The sequence below is a fragment of the Dendrobium catenatum genome, unplaced genomic scaffold (genome assembly GCF_001605985.2).
Source record: "Dendrobium catenatum unplaced genomic scaffold, ASM160598v2 fragScaff_scaffold_86, whole genome shotgun sequence".
NCBI classification, from domain to species: domain Eukaryota; kingdom Viridiplantae; phylum Streptophyta; class Magnoliopsida; order Asparagales; family Orchidaceae; genus Dendrobium; species Dendrobium catenatum.
Window position 1 is genome coordinate 99,162 of NW_021318548.1, and position 9,190 is coordinate 108,351.

Sequence of the window (9,190 nt, forward strand, 5' to 3'; positions counted from 1 at the left end):
GCACAATTTACGCATCTTTTAATTTTTGATACACTTTGTGTATCTTTCTCAATTTTGTCGTGATTGCACATCTTTTGATTTGACATTATTGGCCACTTTTTTTTTAATATGTCATCTTTATAAATTTTTTTTTAAAAGTAAACCCATTTTATTGACAAAATGAACTACTTGATTAAGAAAATTATGAGGTAGATTCAACAACTTGAAAAAGATTCCTATGCGATAAATAAAATGTAGGGAGATGAAAAAAATCAATTTCAAAATCCAATTTATAATATGATGAAGATTTTGAATCAAAATTAAAATAACCTCTTTAAGAAAAGAGATAGAGAGACAAAATCATGAGTTTCTTTCCTTTGACTATTTTTAGAGAAGCCAACCATAATTTACATAAAAATTCAAGAAAAATAGAAGGTAAGTTTTTCATTTTTAAAAAGGTGAACGTGTGTGTTGATCAGAGAGAACTTCACAAAAAGAAAAGAAAAGACAAATTAAAAATTTTAAAGTAGAGATATAACAAAAAAGAATAAACCCAAAGAAAATACATAAAAAAAAACAAAAAAAAAACATACACAAACAAATAAACACACAAACAAGAGTTTAAACATCATCTTGCTCCCGATCTGATGATTCAGAAGTAAGGTCTGCCCAGGAGATTTTTTTCTTTTCATTATTTTCTCTTTTTATAATTTGCTTAACTTTACCCTTTTCTTTTGCAGGAAGAGTTCTCTAATTAGGGCACTGATTTTTTATATGTCCAGGATTCCTACATCCAAAGCAAACAACATTAGAAGAAATCTTAACAGTCTTACCATTTTTACCTTTATTCCACTTTTGTTGATGCTTATGATTTGGTGAGCTTTTTAATTTGCTTGACAAGTCATCACTTTCATCACCAACTAAGCCACTTTTCTCTATGTTTTCAGCATTTAGCACTATCAACTCTCCTACATCCAAAATCTTTGGCCCAAACTTTGCTCATAGGCAATGAGTGAGCCAAATAAATTATCAATAGAATATTCATTCAAATTTTTTTATTCATAAATAGCAACAACTTTGGCATCAAACTTATCAAGTAGACAACGTAGAATTTTATTGACTTTTTTAAAGTTTAAAAATTCTTTACCTAAAGCATGTAATGATGTTACAATTTGAATAAACCTAATATATATGTCTAAGATCATCTCACAAGGTTTCATGTAAAATAGTTTATAATCATGCATTAAAGTATTCAACCTAGATTGCTTGATTTCACTAGTGCCTTCGTATATAGTGTGTAATTTATCAAAAATTTCCTTGCCAGGATACAAATATATAATCTTCAAAATTTAAAGTACATAAAAAATAGTTTACTGATTTTGCATTCAATTGAGCATTGATTTGTTCTTCCATACTCCATTGATTAAAAAGAATATCAATTTTAATTCCATCTTTAACAAGTGATGGTATAGAATAACCAGTTAAGATTATTTGTCATATTTGATAATTAATTGATTGCAAGAAAGTAGATATTTAAATTTTTCAAAAATAAAAAATAATATTTTCAAATAAAGGTGGTCGGCTGATTGAATATCCTTCTGCAATATTACGATTACAAATATTAGCCATGGATCAAAATTTAAAAGTTTTCAAATACTCATTTTTATGAATCCTACTCTGATACCACTTGAAAGTTCGTTAGGAATGTTAAGCCCTTATGAACTAGCCCAAGGCTAACCAGGAGGGGGGGGGGGGGGAATTGGTATTTTAAAAACTTCTTTAGGAAATCAAAACACAAAATCAAACCAAACTAAAATTTACCACAAAGAAAATTAAAGTGCAAAAATAATAAAGAAAAGAACACACCAGATTTATAGTGGTTCAGTCAAACCTTGACCTACGTCCACTCCTCGGAGGCACCCTCCGAGTATTACACTAAACTCAGTGTCTCTCCTTTAGCCCCCATAGCTAGGCAGAGAAGCCCTTATAAAATCATTTCCACCTTCCCCAATGCGGCGGAGTAGCCGGGTCCTTTAACACCAAAGAGATCTTCTTCTTCCCAAAACTTCCCTCAATATGAGCATTGAATCTGATGGTACTAAGGCGCATGCTTGTAGGAGAAACAGTGTGAAACCCCTCCACACTCTCTTGAAACCTCCTCATAGGATCTTCTTCCTCTCTCAAACTCAACACTTTCCTCTCTCCCTTTCAAGATCTCTCTTCAAGTTTTCTCCAGAAGAAATGAAGCCTCAATGGCTGCTAACGAAACCCTTTCAAAGTTTTTGACAAAGCTTAAATAGAAGAGCTCCAAAAAGGCTCTTAAATGCACCAAACTGACATTATTATCCAGGACGATCTCGGGATCATCCCGTACGATGCGCTTAAAAAGAGCGCTTCCAAAAACCCTAAAAACTCAATTTTGGCACCAAATATCATCCAAGATGATCGCAGGATTGTCTCGTATGATACAATTAAAAAGAGGGCTTCAGAAAATCCTAAATACTCAATTTCAATGCCAAACATCATCTGGACGATCTCAGGATCGTCCAGTATGATGTGCAAAATTTGACTTGATAGTCCTGGACGATATTAAGATAGTCAAGGATGATTAGTACAAAATTGTACCGATTGTCCAGGATAATATTATGGATCATCTGAGATGATTAGAAGAAAAATTATGGTAATTCGGCTTGGATGATTTAGGAAAATTAAGTATGTTGGCAAACATCTTCCTGTACGATATACAGATCGTCCAGTATGATCGGATTGAAAAATTTAACTATAATTAACCTCTAATCATAGGTTCAATTTAGGCATGATTTGTATTGATCGTCTTGGACAATCAAGATCGTCCGAGATGATTAGAACAAAAATTAAATCTTAAAATCTTGCCTGAATTAGCATTGGCATCTGATTTCTAAGATCATAAAGGATCATCCTGGACAATCTAAAATTATCCAGTATGATTAGTTCAAAACTCAATCTTCTAGATTTTACTAGATCTCACTCCCTTGAGTGTGTGTGCATGGTCACCAAGCAAGCATACTCCCTTATAGGACTAGACTCAAAAAATTAAAAATACATCAATGAATATTATAAATAAAACATATTCTACAAAAACTTGAGTCTTGAATGATGCATCATAATCCTAAAAAGTTAGTATACACACAAATAAACATATATTACAAATATAAGTAGATAATAGAAAGTTAGCCTTAATATTTGTTATCATCAAAAACATAAACTCATAATCTCGAGTTGCAACATATCTTAATTTTAAAAAATCATAAATAATTTCTAAAAACTCCAATTTAATCAGAGTCAAAGACATTCAAGTCTTATTAAAATTTTCTATTTTCTAAAATATTAGAACTCTAAAATTAAGTTAAAGTAAAAAAAATCAACTCTCCAGTCAAGCATAGTTCAAAATTAGGTCAAAACATCAAAAATTTATAACTTAATGTAGAAATTTTCAAATTGAACAAACTAAAAGTTTATTTACTCATTTGAAGATCTAATATTTAAGAAAAATATTAAAGTTCCAGAAATAAATTTAATTTTAAAATTCAAATTTTTCCCCTTAATTATTATTGTTAAATAATTCTAGAAATTCTAAAAATTTAATAATTCATTTAAAATTCTAGAAAATTCTAATTTAATTATTCAAATTAGTAATTAATTAATTGATTAAAATTTATTGACCCTTAATCCCTAACCAATTAAATTAACTTTATTAACACCAGCTACTACTAAATAACCTAAGCCTACGAGGTTATTAGCTTAGCCCAAGGAAGGTGAAATAAACTTTACAATCTCACTGAGAAATATAGGTATTATTCATTTAACCATTGAAGTATACCTAAAGTAAGCTTTAATACACTAAAATTTACACTCAAACTAAAATTTCTTCTTCGACCTTTAATAAACATGACCATTAGATAACTTTAACAACTTGCCCAATTTAAAACATAACCAAGTCACATAGCCTTCTTACACACACTTTAGATGGTTGGTTAGGAAAACCAACTCTAATCTAGGTAAGGTCGATGTTTACTTTTTAATATTATATGCTGGATTTTTCCAAGTTTTCACTACATGGTGTGATTGAGAATTGATTGATGTGAGTGTTTGATTTCTTTAACTACAATCTAAATATTGATGTGATGGGCAATATAATACCCTTAGTTTATAAATAATCTAGTTGCACATTGAGTTTTCTATAGGTGGTCATGCTCTTATAGGGTAATAAAATGGAGCAAAATTAATAATGATTTAAACTAAGAATTTTTTTTTTGTAGATGATCCTACTACTTAACCCCCAAATAAATAAGAGCGTGACCAAGTGTGGATGAGATTTAATTTAATGCAAATATATAAACTGCTTGGGATTGATTTAATTTTAAATGTTTAGGATAACCTTGCAGGAGAGTCTTATTTTTTTTCATTTTAATATTAATGTAATTTATTTAAAGTATCTAGTTATGAAAATTAGACATTTGAGTTGGGATACATGCATAAAAAATTAGATTCCAAAGTGGAAAGGATACACCTTAGGTAGACCGTCCTTTTTCATTTGGAAGCATAAATCTGGATAATTTTAGTATCCAAAATGAAAAGAATAACCTCCCCATTGGGGAAAGAGTTTTCTTTTTTCATTTGCATATCCGGATACAATGAATTCAAGGAGTGAGGAGGACAAGGAGTTAAAGACAAAGAGTATCCCACTTATAGTTAACTTGCATTGATCCTAGGATTAGAATTCAAGATTTTTGTTTGTGGTTCCCAACCACTTTTAAGTTATTTAAATTTTGGGTTGTAATAAACATGTAATTTTCCTATGGATTTTTATTTAATTAATTTGATTGGTTGATTTGATTAGCATACTTTCCTTCAATATAAGATTGCTTGCTTTTCCTAGTTTTTTGGAGATTAGAAGTCATTTTTCTTTTAGCCTTGATATGTGGAGTCTCATGAGGGTTTGCTAAAAATTGTCTTCTACTTAAAACCAATTAAAATTTTTATGCTAACATAGAAACTCTAATGATCTAAGAAGTACGCTCAGGACCATCGGGAGTGAGCATAAATATATTATTGAATTTCTCCTCCATGTTAGGAACCTCCCAGCCTGTGGCTTTTGGCAAACCACCTAACCTTTGAGGTAACAAATCTATCAATGAGATGTTGTATAATATCTAGGAAAAAATGATTTTCAAGCCTTTTTAAAAAATTCTTCATACACATTTTATGCATTTAATTGAGTCGATCATCATGCATTATATTATAAACTAATTAAATGAGTCTAAAAATTTTAATATATTTGTTTCAAGCATTCTCACCCAACATAAGTCAACAGACCAATTATCAATCCAAAAAATCTCTAAATAGAATTTTTGTCATTATTTTAATTGAGAGAATTCATAGGGAATTCAATCTTCCATATGATGTAATTAACTAAGAGGGATTGCACTTATAGAAAACTTAGGAATCACTTCAAACTTTTCAAAACTCAGTCAGTCTCCATTGAGAAAATCAAAATTAATGATGATTTTTATTATCATGTTTGGATGATCAATGATAAGTGATATCTTCTTCCCCTAAGGAGATATATCATTTATCATAGTGCTTTTTATTATGAAAATAATGATGTTTTTTCTAGGTTATGTGAACCAAATACAGGTAAAACCTCATTTTGACCATTCTGGGCCATACGTAGTTCTCCACTAGATTTGTCTTTTATAATTTGGATAAAATTTTTAGTTTCATTTATTGAACCCATTAAGGAATGATATATTCACCTCCCTAGGTGATATATCGTTCGTAGTGACATGTTTGATTTTTAAATTAAGATTGTGACTTAAAATTTCCAAAGAAAACTAATCCTTTCAAAAAACCACTTTCCAACCCATACTATAAACCTTAGAAATATTTTGAGAAGAGGGCAGAAATAGGCTTCATAGTAGATAAGGGGAAGAAATTGATTAGTAGTTAATCGAGTGGTCCTCCACCATAAATAATTGAGAAAATATGATTTCAGGTAACCTCATAACCTACTTGGGAGCCTTACTCTATCTCTTTTAAAGAGAGATTATCGAAGGTCTATCCATTTAAAAGAGAGTCAATAAGTAAGATTTTCAAGGTATCTTAAAGAAACTAGACTTTAGATTATTTGAGGCCAAGAAGCTGGAAGAGGTAAAAAAGAGGGATGACCTCATTTTTTGCCCCTACCATCTCATGTTGGGCCACACAATCAAAAATTGCCTTGTCTTTGATCCTAATGTTCCCAAGGTCGTTTATAACATCTTAGCTCATCTTAGGAAGTTGCTGGTTAGGTTGAGTATCTATGATACTCTCATTCTCTCAAAAGAAATAAGAAAATCTTTAATTAAAGTACTTCTTGACCCAAATATATTTGTTTAACATGTTTAGATGTGATTTCACACGATGAAGCTCAATACTTTAAAGAAATTTCAGGAGTAACTTTTTTGAATGAGGATCTACTTTTGAGAATTTTCAATCACGCTCGCCCACTTTACATCACTATAAATCTAGGAATTTTCAATCTATATTCCTTGTTGATCTGGGTTCATTTATCAATATGATAAATGTAGAGACTCTCGCATACCTTAAAGTTAACACACATAAGCTCACCATTTAAAAAATGATGTTGTGTTGGTTTTATGAGAAGGGTGAGAAGGATTTAGGTTTAATCACACTCCTTTTAGAGATTGGAGTGTTAAAAATAGAAGCCAAATGTTATATAATTAATTTGGTAATGCCCTTTATTGTACTTCTAGGTAGGCCATGGATCAATAAATATAGGATAGTTCCATCTACCCTACACCAATGCATCAAGTACCAAGGAGATGGAAGTGAATGCATGATTAAAAGGGATCTACAATTATTCTATATTTATAAGATTAAGATCTATTACAAACCTAATCCAAACACTGTGGTGTTGATGATAACAAATATTATAGTGTATATTATTACTTTTTCCTATTTTTATGATATTTTATTTCATTTTGTGTGTACTAACATTTTAGTAAATCAGTTTACCTTTCACTTGTAATTTCAAACAGCTCAATACTGGGTAGACTAGGGTTACTATCAGTTTTCAATTTGTTATGTATTTTTTTCCATTCTAGAGTCGTGTCATGTAATTGGGTGACTAGCTTTGCTGAGTAACCTTGCAGACACACAGGGGGAGAGAGAAAAATATTTTTGAGAGATTTTTTTAAGTGCATCATAATGTACCAACATTATCTTTAAATATGATATTGCTAAAACTTATGACAACATTAATTGGGAATTTCATTGCCGCATCTTACAGTTATTTAGCTTTAACTCTACTTTTGCGAACCTTATTATAAGTTCCATTGAAAATTATTTTTTCTCTATTATTATAATGGTAAAAGTAATGGTTTCTTCAAGTTTTCTCATTGGTTGAGATAAGGTAACCTAATTTCTCCTACTATTTTGATTATTACTGTAGAATAATTATCTATAGGCATTTCTAATTTTTAGGAAAATTATGCTACCAATTTCTATTGAATTTTGGGGGGTTTTCCTATTTCTTATTTATGTTTTACTGATGAGGTTCTTAAATAAGTGTGAAATATTTAGTGGTCTTTTATTAATAAGAATAAGAGATGCTTTATTGTATCTAATAAGGTTTCTCATGATCAATTACTTTCAGTAAAAAATAGTACTAGCTTCTTGCAATGATCTCTTCCTATTAAGTAATTAGTTGTTCCTCTTTTTAAGGTTAGGAAGAAAACTTTTCTTTTTGATGATCTTATTAGTGCTGTTCAATAAAGGATTAATTATTGGGATTTTTCATTCCTTAATTTTGGGGTTAAATTAACTCTTATTAAAGTTCTTTGTGTTCTTTACCTATTTATATCATTCAAACCATGCAACCTACTAGTGATGTCTATAACAAGATTGAGAACTTATTTAGTAAGTTGTTTTGGCATGGTGGCAATGTGAATTCTAAAATTATTTAGTCCTCAGCCAATTGTTGTGGGGTCCTTGAAGAAGGGGATTTATGTTGCAAGAGTATGCATGATTTATCTGACGCTTTCTCTTTTAAATTGTGGTTCAAATTTTTTGCCAAAATCTCCCTTTGATCCAAGTTATAATTAAAAAGTATTTTGTTGGAAAGCATCCTACTATGTGTTGTTATAATAATGGTGACTCTAGGGTGTGGAAAGGCTTTACAACATTAAGTTAACAGCAAAACATCATGTTAAATAGGGGCTTGGTTTTTCTAACCTCTTTTTTTAGCAAGACCACTTGTTAGGAGGTCATTCTATCGATTCTATTTTAATACTTTTAATATTTTCATTTTCTAAGTGAATTCTTTTATTAATGGGAACACCCAGGATTACACTAAAATTGCTAATTTTCTTTCTGAGGTTGTTATATGAAAAGTGTTAAAGCTTCTTATTAATATGGACTCTGGTGATTTGTTATTATGTGATTTGTTTGATAATGGGGATTTAAGTTTAAGGAATTTTTGGCATAAGTTTAGAGAAAAGAGGTGTGTTAGGAAAGCTTTTTCCATGATTTGTCATCAAAGTATTCCTTTGACCATTTCAATGTTCATTTGGAGATTAATGTGTAAATATATTCCTACTGATGATATTTTTAGGAAAAGAGGTTTCATTCTTACTTCTAAGTGTCAATGTTGCTTCCATGTAGAGAATATGCATCATGTTTACAATTCTGGTTTGATTGCTATTAAAACTTAGATTTACTTTGACAAAATGTTTAACTTGAATATTTTTTATGTTCGTATGCCTATCAAAACTTTTGCTTGATTCTTGGTTTGTCAAATCTAAAGGGCATATTAGAAACTTCATTCCCTTGTTGATTATGTGCTATTTGTCAATTTACTAGAAATAACTCTTTGTTTAACAATATTTAAATGAACCACCTTCACATTATTCAGAATATTAAAGATAGCGATGAAACTATTTTCTATGAATATCTTATCCTCTAAAAAATTTTGGAATTACTATTTTTTCACTCATAATTTTGGCATATCTATTCAAATTAATAGATCCTTTGATAATCCTAAGTTAGTCTTCTGGATCAAACCTCCTCCAAGTATGTTTAAACTTAATGTGGATGGCTTGGTTAAAAATGGTGCCTTTGGGTGAGGAGGTATCATCAGGGGTAATCATGGAAACTTGTTGATGACCTTTAC